Source organism: Ochotona princeps, chromosome 22 (assembly GCF_030435755.1).
Source record: "Ochotona princeps isolate mOchPri1 chromosome 22, mOchPri1.hap1, whole genome shotgun sequence".
Classification (NCBI taxonomy): Eukaryota; Metazoa; Chordata; class Mammalia; order Lagomorpha; family Ochotonidae; genus Ochotona; species Ochotona princeps.
This window is the reverse complement of record NC_080853.1, coordinates 28757153-28773523: the sequence shown is the minus strand read 5'-3', so window position 1 is coordinate 28773523 and position 16371 is coordinate 28757153.

Genomic DNA, 16371 nt, shown 5'->3' with positions numbered 1-16371 from the left:
CTTTCTGTGCAGTAAACGTGCACTGAGTTTCAGCTACAGACGCCACCTCACACTTGCTGACTTGGTCATTTGTGTTTTTTAGTAGCATTCTTTTTTAATATTTATTTATCTTTATTGGAAAGGCAGACTTTCAGAGAGAAGGAGAGACAGAAAGAAACATCTTCTATCCACTGATATCACACCCCAAGTGGCCAACAGCAGGAGCTGAGCTGATCCAGGAACCAGGAGCTTCTTCCGGGTCTCCCACATGGGTGCAGGGTTCCAAGGCTTTGGGTTATCCTCAACGGCTTTCTCAGACCACAAGCAGGGAGCTGGATGGGAAGTGGAGCAGCAAGGACATGAACCGGTGCTCATAGGGTGTCCTGATGCATACAAGGTGAAGACTTTAGCACTAGACTACTGTGCTGGGCCCACATCTTGGTGTTATTTTTGTACAGTTTCTGCATGTTCAGCATTTGGAATTGCCACTGAGAAACAGGAATAAAAGTAAGCCATCCAGACTGGGTTTCTTCCACTTTTTTTAAGAAATTATTTCTAAAAACAGAAAGCTGTTATGATTAAAGTATTGGCTATAATTAACCAATTAATGAATCCCCAAAGATGTCTATTTTATAATTTAATCATTAGGACCTGTGAATATGTTATTCTAGACAACAAAGTGGAATTAAAATCACGGAAGATATTAGGTTGCTAATCAGATGATTTAAAAAAAAATTTGTTTAGCTTTACTGGAGAGGCAGATTTACAGAGAGAAGTAGAAACAGAGAGAAAGATCTTCCATCCACTGGTTCACTCTCCAAAAGGCTTAAAGGCCAGAGCTGGACCAAGCCAAGGTCAGGAGCCTCTTCTGGATCTCCCATGTGGGTTCAAGATCCAAAGGATTTGGCCTATTTTTCTGCTGCTTTCCCAGGCCACAAGCAGGGAGCCAGAAGGGAACTGCAGCAACCACTACATGAACCGGCATCCATATAGGATGCCAGCATTTGCAGGTGGAGGATTAGCCAATTGAGCTATCATGCTGGCCCCAGATGACCCTAAAAATGAGAGATGTTCCTAGATTACCCAGCTGGACTCAGCACTATCAGAATGATCTTATGAGAAGACAGAATCAGAAGTATTGGGGTCCAAATAATGAGATGTGAGAGAGGCTTGAATAACTATTGCCGGTTTTGAAGTCACAAGGAACCATAAGTCAAGGATCCTGTGGAAGCAACAAAAGTCAAGAAAGCAAATATCCCCCTTGAATATCCAGAAGTAAACACAGCCCTGCCAACATTCAGCTGTAATCCAGGGAGCCTCATGTCACACTACAGAATTATAAACATAACTTCATGTTGCCTTAAGCCACTAAGTTTGTACTAATTTGTTACAACATCCTAAGAATTTGTGTATCATCTTGTTTCCAGGTTGCTTTATCTGAAACAAACTAACAATCCCCCAGGGTCTCAGGGGCACAATGCATTTGTTGTCTTGATCCCCTTAACTGTCTTTAAAAAGTCCTACCCTCTGTGGCCTATTACCAGGATCTTCTGTATTTGAACTCTGTACTGTATTCTAGTTTCAAGTGCCATTGCTTTCTGTACAAAACCAACAGCAACAATGGTGTACATTTTCAAACAGAAAAGTGTTAACTTCCCCTTGCTCAGTGGTGATAGCAGGGGAAAAAAAAACAAAAAACAAACAAAAAAACCAAACAACAAATCCAGATGGGTTTAGGAAAACCACAGGAAATTCACCATGCTACTGGACAAGATACATTAAGATCAAAGACACAGAGTGATGACATCAGCATCCCCAGGACCCCCAAATTGTTCCACACCTGTTTATTCACACACTAATCTATTCATATATTCAATCAACTGAACATTAACATACATTTGTTGAGTCCTGCCCACATGCTAAGAACTGCTGTAGTTGCTCTGGATTCCTCTGTGATGAAGATATCTGTTCTTATGCAACCTTTATTCGTATATGAAAAGGCAGCCAATGGACTAAATAGGCTTGATTCGAATTTATGTGTCACTTCAAAATTCATGTTAGAAGTTAAATTCCAAGATAGTGAAATTAAGAAGAGGGATCTTTCAGAAAAATGAGTTATTTAGACTCTGCCCTCATGTGTTGGATCCATGCTCTTATCCTAGAGGCTTCTGGGAGCTGCCTGGCCCTTTGACCCTTCTGCCCCTCCACCCTCTATCGTGTGATGATCTTGCAACAGGGAGCTTTGATGATACCACCAATCAGACACAATCAACCAGAACATTTATCTTAACATTGTCATCTTCAGAACTGTAAGAAATTAACTTCTGCTACCAACAAATTACCCAATATAAAGTATTTTCTATAGCAGTGGGAACTGCTAAGACAATAAGTAGATAAAAAATACAGTAAGTTGAAGATGGTAAGTACAATAACCTTAAAAAAACAAGATATGCAAGATGGAATGGGAGTGTTATAATTTAAATTGGGTAGACAAGGTAAGCCTTGCTTCAGAAACAGAACAAGACACACTCAGAGCAGATGCTAAGAGGCAGTGATGACAGCTCAGGTATCAGAGTTGCTGCCACTTACACTGGGAACCTGGATTGCATTCCTGACTTCTGGCTTTGGCCTGGCCCAGTCACAGGATTTGGAAAATCCTGTTGCTGGGATTTGGAAAATGAGACTGAGAAGGGAGACTGCTCTCTCTCTTCCTCAGCCTCTTAAAGAAATAGCTAAACATGATTAATTAAAGGTGGCATTTGAAACTCCATGCACATGAGGTAAGAGCAAGCCTGAAGGGTTCAAGGAGTGGCAAAGTCCATGTAGTTCAGACAGGAGCAAAGAGGGAAAGTTAGAGAGATGAGAAGCTGATGCAGATGATGGAGAAGAGTCTAACAAGGAGATATTACGTGTGACATCATTGTGTGCTTTAGATGGATTGTCCTGATTGCTAAAAATCAATAGTACTAAGGCCCAGTGTGGTAGCTTAGTGGCTAAAGTCCTCACCTTGCATGTACCAGGAGCCTATATGGGCACCAGGTTGTATCCTGGCAGCACTACTTCCCATCCAACTCCCTAGGACTGGAGCAACAGAGAAAGCAGGGACATCAAGCATATGGCAACCTCAGTAAGAGGTGACACAGGATGGTGACTTTAAATATTAATTATTATTATTATTATTATTATTATTATTATTTGCAAAGGTAGATTTAGAGAGAGAAGGAGAGACAGACAGAAAGATCTTCCATATGCTGGTTCACTCTTCAAGTAGTCGCAATGGCCAGAGCTGAGTCAATCTGAAGCCTGGAGTTCTTCCAGATCTCCCACATGGGTTCAGGGTCCCAAGGATTTGGGTCATCCTTGACTGCTTTCCCAGGCTTCTAGTAGGGGGCTGGATGGGAAGTGGAGTGGCCAGCACATGAACTGGTACCCATATGGGATCCCAACACATGCAAGGCAAGGACCTTATCCACTAGGCAATCGTACTCAGCCCAGACTTGTTACATTTTTAACCTGGAGTCTAAATGGCTTTCTGTTGTTACTGTAATGTCAAACACGTCTAAAAGATGACTCCAAGCTTTTCAGCATTACAATATAAAAACAGCATGTTTCAAAATTAAAATCTGGAAGACTATGGACAGGAGACTTTTAGTGGGGTAAAGGAAGATCACAAGGTCAATTTGGGATGTGTTAACTTGACACATCTAATCTAATCAAAGCAGAGGTCTCACAGGCAATGAGATACAGGCAATGTACTTTCAATGTTGGAAATATATGAAAATCATAAGCATCACATTCACACTTGCACAATAATGATAATAAAGATGAGATGTCCTAAGGGAACAGATGTACAGAAAGAACAGAAGCAGCCAAAAACACAGCTCTGTAGCATTTGGTAAACAGAGGTCAAAGAAGACAGGAGGAAACTACAGAGAAGGCTGGGAAGAAGAGTCCCAAGTGTAGCAGGAAGACCAGTAGGGTGTAGGGACTCTCGAGTGCCAGAGTATTCTTAGGAAAAGAGAAGGATCAGTGAAGGTGTAGACTGAGACTTTCAATTAACAGTCACAGAATGCAGGTCCTGGATAACCTTAATGGGAACAATTAGTGTTCTGGTGGCAAAACTTAATTGAGTGGAAAGTTATTTGGATGAAAATATAGTTTTTTGGAGAGTTTTGTTGATCCAAACCAAAGTGAAGCAAAGAAAGAAGCAATAGAAAAAGTGAGGTCAAGAGAGTTACAAAAGGAAAAATTGCCAGCGAGGGTAAGCTTGCTGGTGAGGAATGATCAAATCAAGAGGTACAAACTGGTGATCTTGGGAAAAAGGGAAGAACTACTGTGGTTTTGAATGGGCCAGAAGAGATGATATAGGGGAGTGATTCCCAAGACTTAATTTTGAGTCAAAATCCCTCAATGGTGGGCCCGGCAGCGTGGCCTAGCGGCTAAAGTCCTCGCCTTGAACGCATTGGGATCCCATATGGCCACCGGTTGTAATCCTGGCAGCTCCACTTCCCATCCAGCTCCCTGCTTGTGGCCTGGGAAAGCAGTCGAGGACGGCCCAAAGCTTTGGGACCCTGCACCCGCGTGGGAGACCTGGAAGAGAAGAGGTTCCTGGTTCCCAGCTTCGGATTGGCGCAGCACCGGCCGTTGCGGTCACTTGGGGAGTGAATCATCGGACGGAAGATCTTCCTCTCTGTCTCTCCTCCTCTCTGTATATCTGACTTTGTAATAAAAATAAATAAATCTTTAAAAAAATCCCTCAAGGGTTTATAAAAGAGATTTCTTGGCCCCACCCCTGAGTTTATGATACAGCAGAATAAAACCCAAAAGTTTGAATTCCTGATAAGCTCCCAGGTGATGCTGATGCTCATGTTTAGGAAAGCACAGGTTGGGGGCATCGGCTTCAAGTAGGAGTCCAAAGTAATGGCTTCCTGGATCCATTCGCTAAAAGAGTCATACATTAGGATTTAGTTTGGAAAGATGGCAATCAAGAAGCCAAAAGCTTCCAGCATGGTCAGTGTGTGTTTTAGCACATTATTCCATCAACAGCCTGGCATGCTATCAATGAGAAGTCACCAGGATAAATTGAAGTTTCTGAGAACACTACACTTAACCTCCTACTAGCTGGGCCATTTTTCTGATGTCTAGCCAAGTAGAAACACTGCTTCACACAATCACTCCCTTTACATGACTGGAACGCTGCAGCAGCTTCTCCTGGGGGACCCCAGCAGCATTCTTGGGAGCCTCAGATGCATCACACCCCCTCAACTGCTGCTTCCAATGCGTGTTCCATAATTTTGCAAACGAGCCTAACTCAATGCGAATGGATTCCTCTGCTGGCCAGCATTTGGAGTCCTGCTTAGCTGAAGGCTGAGTCCAAAACCCCAAGCAGCCTGATCCTTGTATTTTTTTGTTGTTCTTACTGCAGTGTTCATCTCTTGCCAGAAACAGCCACTAGCAATCAATCTTTCCATAAAGTTTCCTCTCTTTGTATTCCCACTGAGGAGATAGAGCGATATATATTCACAATGGACTAACAACTTCTCTCTTTGTCAGATGGTTGCAGTTTATTTGAAAAACTTCTTCATGTCTAATTTATGAGGTGCAGTTTATACAGGATGAAAACAGAGATTCAGAGAGGATAAACCTCTTGGGATTCCTCATCTGACAGGGGATCGCATGTACTCTAGTTCTTTGGATTCTAAAATCCACATCACTTCCAGATTCTAAATGCGTTGATCACATGCTGGCCAGAACATCTGCCCTCTGCCTTGGCAAATGGCTGATCCAAAGCAAAGCGGCTCTTTGCGCCTCTGTTGCAGAGAGCTGACCCACTTCTCTTATGGACACAGGTATTTGGTATACTTATATCTGTTGGGTTTTATTCCCTGTCTCTCCCTTGATTAAGAATGGTTTCTGACTTATTTGAATGAGTTTCCCATTTAGCATGCACTTGAAGAGATGAATAGGTGGGGATGAATTTTAAAAGACCATAGTTTTTAAAGGAAGTTTAAGCTTCTAAAAAATTGTAAATGACAAAATGACCAGAAAGTACATATACTTTCTCCCTCCTTACATAGTTGCCCTTATTACTTATATCTTGTAAATAATATGGGACAATTAATAAACAACCTTGGTACAGCACTATGGATTGGACAAATGTATAATGACAGTTTCCATCATTGCAGTATCTTAAGGTTGCCTTGTTCTACAAATATCTGCATTTCAAATAGTCCTCTCCTTTTCCTTTGAAAACCATTGATATTTTTTATATACATAGTTCCTTGTTTTCTAGAATGCCATATAGTTTGAATCATACAAAATGAAAGAACTTTGAAAGGTTCACAGGAAATGTGTATTATGAAAAACTATACATAGATCTCAAAATTCCAGCATCAAATTTAAGCATATTTTAATTTCATTTTCCATGAATTTTCTATTTGAAAGGCAGATTTTCACAGAGAAGAAGAGACACAGAGAAAGGATCTTTTTTTTAAGATTTACTTATTTATACTGGAAAATCAGATTTACAGAAAGAAGGAGAGACAAAGACAGAAAAATACTTTCCATCTGATTGTTTTCTCCCCAAGTAGCTGCAATGATCGGAACTGAGCCAATCAGAAGCCAGGAGCTTCTTTTGGGTCTCCCACACGGGTGCAGGGTCCCAAGGCTTTGGGCTGTCCACCACTGCTTTCCCAGGCCACAAACAGGGAGCTGGATGGGAAGTGGAGCTGCTGGGATACAAACTGATGCCCATATGGGATCACAGCACATGCAAGGCAAGGACTTAGCCACTAGGCTACCATGCCTGGGCCTCCATAAACTTTTTGAAATATGCTCATACATAGCTTTTAGATTGCCTTGTTCTAATTAGTATCATACATTTAAATTTCCTCTGTATGTTTCTCTGACTTGATAACTCCTTTTTAATGGTGAATAATATTCCATTGTCTAGATGTGTCACAACTTATCCAATCACTTACTGAAAGATATCTTTCTTGCACATAAGTTTTGACAATTAAGAATAAAGCTATTTAAAACATTCACATACAGAATTTTGCATGCACTGATGTCCAAAGTTTTATTTGCATAAACAAAAGGTGAAACAGCTGGATAATATAGTGACAATATATTTAATTTTGTGAGAAACTGATAAGTTATCTTACAAGGTAGATATACGACTATGCTTTCTCAACAATGAGGATTCTTATTGCTGAACATTTTCATCAGCACTGGGTGCTGTTGGTGTTTTGAAGTTTCATAATCCATGTAGGTATGCAGTGATAACTCATGACTATTTTAATTTATACCTGTCTACTACATATCATGTTGAGTATTCCCCTTCATTTCTGATTCCACTGACATTCAAGTTCTGCAAACCATCAAATGCCTGCTTCCAAAATAATCTTTCAAGGTTAGTCTTTATTTTGGCTAGGCTGAATTTGGTGCATTTGATATGAATTAGCAAATTGTATTCTTCATCATATCAGCTTACCAGTTATGTGATTATCATCTAGTTACTTGTCATTTGGGCAGAGTGAGATCTTTTTACTACTTCTAATTTACTGAGAATAAGACCTGTGTTTTCCTTCCTACTTTATTTTTCTCCCAACTTCTCCTTCTCCCTTCCTTCCTTATCTCTTTTTGGAAATACTGGCCCCTCTACAAAAGATGAAGCTCCCTGTATTGAAAGATCCTGTCTCTTCTAGAAAGATCATTCTAATGTGAGTTTGAGCAATAATGCCTTCTATGATCTCCAACAATTGTTTCTCATTTGAGCTAATTTTTTTTATCAGTCAGGATTCTTGATTGCAAAATGCAAAAAGAAATTGATTTTAGCTAACTAAAGCAACAAATTAATCAGAAATTAATTAACTGTAGAATCAATGGGAAGGTTAGAAAATGGGCAACAACCAAGGGAAGCTAGGCTTGAAAAATGGCAGCCAACATCAGACTGCAGGAAGAATCTGGTTGTCACGTTGCTCCCACTAGACACCTGCCATGGCTAAAAGAATGAATTCTAGACTGTTCCTTCATATCTCTACACTTGCTCCAGGTTTAAGATTCTGGAATAAGGCAGAATTTGGTTTATATAATTGGCTGAGTCGAATCCCATAACTGCATATCTAGGGGAAAAGGAATAGTCAGAGAGAACTTGCCTTCCGCTAAAGCTTATACAATGGAAGCAGATGTTAGAAGCCAAACTAGAAATGAATTCATTATTAGGACTATAAGAGGCTCCTGTATCAGTCAGCTGTGTTTGAAACAATGCTGTGTAACCACCTTTTACAAACACATGTCAGTGATTTATAATAGCAAGCACTGTTCACAAGCATGTATCTGAATAACAACTAGAGAAGTTCTGCTTCAGATTATGGCTAGGCTTGGATTCAAACTTCAGATCAGGTTCAGAACTGCTCCACATGTCTCTAATTCTAGAAACAGCAGCTACCTAGGCAGTTTGTGGAAATGCCAAAATACTTCAGGCCAAAAAAATGTCATACACGAGCCCAAGTAAAAACTCTGTTCATATGGTATCTGCTGGCATTCGATTGTTCAAAGCTCAAAGTCCAAGCTCAAAGACAATGGGACATGGCTATGTACTCTACTTTACTGGCTATTTTGGACAAAATATATTATTTTTCCAGTTACTTCAGTTGGAAGCATTCTTCTTCTCTAATATGTTTTTATAATGCTACAGATTTCCTTCTACCACTTTATATTTTTATTTAGTGTGCAATTTTTAAGACATTTTATTAAAATTTGTCCTTTGATCTTCATATAATCTAGAAATGCAGATTCAATTTTTAAGTATATTGAGATTTTCCTGCTATCTTTCTGTAGGATTACTGAATGAATTCCACTGTAGCTGAGGACAGTCATTGTATAAATTTTATTCTTTTGCATTTTCAGTTATGTTTCAGGGCCTACGCTTTGATTTGCCTTGGTGAATAGTCCATGTGAACTTGAGAACAAAGTGCAATCTGCTTCAGTTGGGTGAATTAACCAGTTAACTGATGGTGGTATTGGGCTAAACCCTACCTCAGGCAGGGATCTGTCAGAGAAAAGTGTTGAAGTTTCCAACTATGACAGTGGTTTCATCTGCTTGCTCATAGTTATATCTGTTTTGCTTCACATAGTCGAGAGCTCTATTATTAGTATAGACACCTTTAGGATCCTTGGGTCTTCCTGAAGTATTTAACCTTTATAATTATGTAACAATAGTCTTTATCCCTGATAACTTGCCTTGCTCAAGAGTCTGCAGTGTTTAAAATAGTATAGCTACTTTCATGTTAGGATTACTATTAATATATCTTTTCCTTAGATGTTTAAAGTGATGAATGATATTGATATGTTTGTACTGATCTCTGTAATGTGTTACTGTTCTCTATTTGTGCTTTTATGCTTTGTTGCTTTTTTGCATTCTACTCTTTTTCTGATTTTTTGTGTGGTTTTAATGGATCATTTTATGATTTTTCTCTCCTTCATTTACATATGAACTAAGTTTCACATAAAAATTTTTAATGCTTGCCTAGAGTTGATTATATACATTACGACAGTTGCACACACTTTCAAATAGCACTATACCAATTCATGGGTAGTACAATACTATGATTTGAATATTAGTTTGGATGTTGTGTGCTTCTCAAAAGTCCATGCATTAAAGGTTTGGTGCCCTAAATCTTACATTAATTGTACTAAAATGATGTAAATTTAATCCAATTACAGTCCTTGAGGGATGCAACTCCGGGAAGTGATTGTTTTGAAGTAGATTTTTGGGGTGAAGCCCCCATAAAGATGGTGGACTTTAAAAAATAAAGCAGAAAATATTTATTTATTTGTGGAGCAGAGTTGAAGAGACAGAGAGAAAGAGAAAGATCTTCCATCTGCTTCTTCACTCCCCCTTGGCCTCAACAGCTAGGGATGGGCCAATAAGAAGCCAAGAGCCTAGACATCAGAAGTGGAGCAGCTGGGATTCAAATTGGTGACATCACAGGTTTCAGATTAATGTGCTGCACTATGGTGCAGGCCCTATCTTGGTGGCTGATTAAGAAACTATGGAGACTTAGTCACTGCTGCTGTGTGATGCTCTGTGTCACCTCCTGACTTTCCCACAAAAAACAACATCATCAGATGCCCAATGAAAAGAGTCACCCAACAGTGCACTGTGAACCTATAGAACCATAGCCCAAAATAAATCTTTTGGTTTTATGAAGTTAGTACACGCACACACACATATATACACATACACGTACTGAGAAAGAGTGAGAGTGTGAGAGAGAAGACATTAAAAAGTTCATGGAAACTAGTTCTGATGCAAATTTTAAACCTCGTGCGTTTTCCATGAATTTTTTGAGAACCATACACGAATATATGTGTGTTCCAATACACTGTTATCCTATTAGCCTAAATTTTACCTGTTAGATCAATTGAGAAATAATTAAAAATTGTATTCTACTTTTATTTATTTATTCTGTGATTCTTTTCCTTTCTTTATGTAGGCCCAGATTTCTAGCCAATATTATTTTCTTTTCTCTAAATAATTTATTTTTACATTTCTTAAAAGATAAGTCTACTGGAAATGAATTCCATCACATCTGAGAAAGTCCTTATCTCTCACTTTTGATTGAAATTTTCCTAAGTACAGAACTACAGATTGATGGAATTTTTTTTATCTCTCAAAAATTAACATTTTCCTCCTCTCTATTATTTCTTGCATGGTTTCTAAAAAGAAGTGACATGCAATTCGCATCTTTGCTCTTCTCTATGTGAGATGTTTTTTCGCTCTGGTGTATTTCAGATTTGTTTTCTTTTTAAAAAATAATAACTTGCATGATGATTTTAACAGTAGGCAGAAGTACAGTGAAAGAGATAAGAAAGAAGACAGAGGTAGAGAGCTGCTCTTCCTGTTGGTTTCCTTCAACAATGGCCAAACCTGGGAGCCAGAGCTACATCTGGGTCTGTCACATGGATAACAGGGGCCCAGATTCGCGGCCCCCCTCCACTGCTTTTCCAGGCGCCTCAGTAGGTAGCTGTAGGGAAGCAGAACAGTCAGGACCCCAACCAGCCCACCCATATGGGATGTCTTTGTCACAGGCAGAAGCCCAACATGCTGCACAACAATGCCAACCTCAAGATGATGTCTTCATTTTTTATTTTTTTTTTTTTTGCTGTGTTTTTTTATCTTTTTATTCCACCTGATATTCTCTGAGTTTCCTTGCAGCATGGTTTGGGGTCTGACATGAAGTTGGGGGAACTCTTAATCATCACCCCTTCAAGAATCATTTCTGTTGCTTCCCTCTCCCTGTCTCAGTACATGCATGTTACATCTGTAATCGTCCCACAGCTCTGGGATATCCTATTGCAGAATTCTTCTGTCTTTTTTGTTTGTCTCAGCTTCTACTGCAATATCTTCAAGCTTACTTCAGTCATGTCCTATCCACCAGTGAGACCATCAAAGGCACTCTGCAAACCTAATAGGGTGTTTTTCATACTCTAGATTTTGTTTTTTGTTCATAGAATTCCTCCTGTTTTCATAGTCTATCTTATTTTCTATGTGGTCTACACTTCTTGATAGTGGCCTCAGCCTATTAATCATAGCTTTTTTAAAAAAATTCTCATTTTAAAAAAGATTTATCTATTTAGGTTAAATGCAAAGTGATGGATCCACTGACTTCTGACTAAAAGGGCCTAACAACCAAGATTGAGCCAGAACAAAGCCAGGAGCTAAAAACTTCTTCTTACTTCCCCAGATGTGGTCAGAAGCCAAAGTACCTGGGCCATCACTCTCAACTACCTCTGGAACACTGGCAGGAAGCTGGCTCAGAGGTAGATCAGCTGGGACCTGAACAGGCACGCTGACATGGGATGCCAGTGTTCCAAGTGGGGGGCTTAATCACTGTGCCATAACAGCATTTCCTAAATTCCTATTTTATTTTTTAAATTTTTTCTTTTAAAGACTTTATTTATTTTTATTGGGAAGACGGATATACAGAGAGGAGGAGAAACAGAGAGGAAGATCTTCCGTCTGATGGTTCACTCTCCAGTGGCCACAACGGCTGGATCTGAGCCAATCCGAAGCCAGGAGCCAGGAGCTCTTCCAGGTCTTCCACGCGGGTGCAGGGTCCCAAGGCTTTGGGCTGTCCTTGACTGCTTTCCCAGGCCACAAGCAGGGAGCTGGATGGGAAGTGAAACGGGGCTGCTGGGATTAGAACTGGCACCCATATGGGATCCCAGCTTGTGCAAGGTGAGGATTTTACCCACTACGCTATCACGCCAGGCCCATAAATTCCTATTTTATTAATTCTAACCTTCTTGCCATATCAGACCTGTTCAGACACTTATCTAACTAAATGCTTTACTTTTTATTATGCCCTTTACTCTTTTTGTTGAAAGGCAGACATTGCATACGAGTTAAGAGAACTATTGTAAACGAGTTAAGAGAACTGTTTATTCATAACATGGTAGAAATGTCTGGGAATGTTAGGAATGATTCTGTGCCTTAGAGTTAGATTTCAGTTTCGGATGAGCATGTGCCCCAGGTCTTTGCCCAGCCCAACACCTAAAGTGGTACAGATCGTCACAGGGAGGAAGAGCTGGATACATTTCATCCCTCCTCCCCAGACAGCTTGGGCCCTGATACAATCCCAGTCAGCCAGGCTCTGACGGAAAATAGATTCTCTTAAGATTGGCATTTGATGTGGTCATTGGCATCTACATTTTGTGAGGCCCATATTCTGCACTTGAATCCCCCGGTTCATGTTCTGGCTATGATTCCAGATTCCTGTTCAGGAGTATTCTGGAAGGGAGCAAGTGATGGCCCGGGTGATGGAAGAACCAGATTGGATTTCTGGCTCATGGCTTTTCCTGGCCCATCAACAGTTGTTGTAGGCATTTAAGAAGTAAACCAGAAGACATAAGATTCTCTCTCTCTCTCTCTCTTTCCCTCTGTCTCTCTCTCCCTCTGTCTCTCCCCTTCCCTCCTTCCCTCCCTCCTTCTCGTATTTTGTCTCTGTCACCTAAATAAATGAATAACTTAAAAATACAGTTTCTCTTGAGAGCAAACCTTGTCAGGAAAAATAAACCAGAACATTCTGATACATTTATAGATAGTTTCTATGATGCTCTTCCTGCCTGGAGCAGCAGATAATTCTCCAATATTTCCTGCAGGATCTGCCAGCGATGTGGAGGCATATTTCACCAAAGCATTGGAGCCCACATCCTCTTTATGATTTTAACTCTTACAGTTACCCCACTGAACCTCCTTTTTTCCTATCTTGGTAGCAGTGGAAGTCTCTGCTCCTGTAAATCATGAGCCTCTGAAAGTACTAATCTGTTTATCCAGTTATAGCAGTAGAAGTTTACTCTGTGACCTCACTTCTCTGAGAGATCTAGGAAGAGCTGTTGGTTTTTCAGTTTGTTCTTCTTTGTATTGATAGGATGTTGCGAAGGCTTATAAGCTTCTTACATGCCAGACTCACAACCACAAGTCCTGAGTTGACATAGTGGCATGGTGTGTTGGGTCACAATTTGCCATACCAGCATCCTACATGAGCCCGGTTCATGTACCAGTTGCTCCACCTCCAATCCAGCTTCCTGCTAATGTGCCTGGGAGGACAGCAGAGGATGGCCTGAATGCTTGGGCCCCTGTATCTATTTAGCAGACCATGGTGGAGTTCCAGACTCCTGGCTTCAGCCCGGTCTAACCCAGCTGTTGAAGCCATTTACTGAGTGAGCCAGTGGATGAAGCATCAGTCTATTTCTCATTCTCTCTCCCTTTCTCTCTGTATCTCTGCCTTTCAAAAAAATAATTCTAAGGAAGAAAAAAGAGGAAAAAATAAACTCAAAACATGGGAAGCACTGAAAAGTCACTGAAATAAATACATTTTTAAAAATAAATAAAGAGAGAGACTAAAGGGAATAGAAGTAGAAATTTTAGGAAATTTGCTTTCAGAATGTAGGAGAAAAATATGCTCCTGTTTAACATGGATGGCTCCTTGTTAGTGCAGAAATGTGAGGTACCATGAGAAGAACTTCGACCCTGCTCCTCCTGAGTGCCCGCTGAGTGCGATTCCCTCAGCCGTGGTTGTTGCTTCACTCTGGGACAGCAAGCTCTCCAAACTAGCTTCCAAAATACAGTTCTTGATTGAACTCACTTCCCAGAATTTACTCCTGGCCTCCTTTTCCGACTGCAGAATATGAACCAAAATCATGGTTAATGTTCCTGAAGAATAAAACTTCAGATGTTCTTTATATTTGAAGAATAAAATAAATTCACTGTGAAGTGTCTTCTGATGCATTCCAGACTGATCTTCATGTTAACTCAGTGAGAAAGTAATTAGACTTCCTCTGAAGCAGAGGAAAAGGTATCTCCCACACGACATACACACAAAACCAATATCACTGGATTCCAGGGCCAGGAGCTATTATAAATGTTCCCATTTGTTTGAAGAGAATTGGTTCTGATCTCACTTCTAATGGACTCAGCATATGGGTCTTGGGTTGATTTTCCATTTGCTAATTAGGAATTCCTTGTCAGCAGTATTTATCGTTATTATTATTGGTGAGTGAATCATCCTCTTTTTCCACCAAATCTATTTTCCAGACTCTTCCATTTCAAATGTTGGCTTCCAGCTCACTTGTTCGTGCCAAGACAACCAGTCCGACGAGTCTCTTATGCGCTTTTCTGTTAAACACCTTTTTCTCTCCAATCTGACACTGAAAGTCTTATTTGAATAACTGCCGACTAATAAAAAATTTTTGGATTGACATTTGTCTTACACTCAAACCATAACATTTTTTGCATTCTTCCAAGACCAAGTCAGATATCTTCAATAAGGCATCATGAAAAAAAACAGATTTGCCTTCAGCTTGATATCTTCCAGGAAAGAACTGTGAATAATCAATCTTACAAATAAATGGATAGCCAGGAGGGGATTTTGCGAGAACCCATAATTTCTCTTCTTCATGCAAAATCATGGCAAGGGAAATTGCAATCAATGTATTGATTCAAACCTGTCCTTCAGGTTTTGAATTTTTAAAAATCTTAACTCTTAATTTTGAAATAATTTTCGACCTCCAAAACACTGTAAAATAGTATAAAAATATTCATAATCCTCTCCACAATTTTACCAAAATTTAACAACATACATAACCACAGATCGTTAAGCTTAGGGAATTGACACTGTTTTAATAGTGACTCACCACTATTAAGACATCTATAACACTTAACTTTTGCTGATCAGCCCACAAAATCTACTTTTTCTTTTCTAAGAGCCAGTTCAGGGTCACATGTTAACATATAATTGTCGTGTCTCCTTGACCCTTAAAATTGGGACAACTGCTGAATCCTTCATTGTTCATGATCTTGATACTTCTGAAGGGTCAGTTATTTTTACAGAAGTTCCTCAGCCTTGGAAATATACTCCTTTTAAAAAAAAGATTTATTTTTTATTGGAAAGTCAAGTTCATAGGGAGAAGGAGAAACAGACAGAAAGATCTTTCGTCTACTGGTTCATACTCCAAGTGACTACAACAGCCAGAGCTGAGTCAATCCAAAGCCAAGAGCCAGGAGCTTCTTCCAGGTCCTCCACGCAGGTGCAGGGTCCCAAGGTTTTGGGCCATCATCTACTGCTTTCCCAGGCCACAAACAGGGAGCACGGGGGAGTGGAGCAGCCAGGATACAAACTAGTACCCATATGGGATCCCAGCACATGCAAGGTAAGGACTTTTGCCACCAGGCTATCATGCTGGGCCCCTGAGAAATATACTCTTAAAGAATGGCTTAAGGCCCAGCGGCATGGCCTAGCAGCTAAAGTCCTTGCCTTGAATATGCCCCGGGATCCCATATGGGCACCAGTTCTAATCCCGGCAGCTCCACTTCCCATCCAGCTCCCTGCTTGTGGCCTGGGAAAGCAGTCAAGGATGGCCCAAAGCCTTGGCACCCTGCAACTGTATGGGAGACCTGGAAGAGGTTCCTGGTTCCCGGCTTCGGATCAGCGCAGCACTGGCCGTTGCGCTCACTTGGGGAGTGAATCATTGGACGGAAGATCTTCCTCTCTGTCTCTCCTCCTCTCTGTATATCTGACTTTGTAATAAAAATAAATAAATCTTTAAAAAAAAAGAATGGCTTATTCTCTTTATGCTCCTCTATCCAGAGTTCTGGAAGCATATTAAAGTTCTATGCTTATTAGGGAATGCATGTTAAGTGGGGGAGGAGAAGGTGAAGCTATGTTAATAAATGCTTCTTGTTTCTTCATGAAGACTCTACAGCTAACTGAATCAGAAATTTGGTCATTCTGTTTCAAGAAACACTCAAGTCAAATCATTATATAAAACAGAAACCCAAATCAAACTTAAGGAAGCAATGGATTAAACTGCAAATGAAGTTGAGAA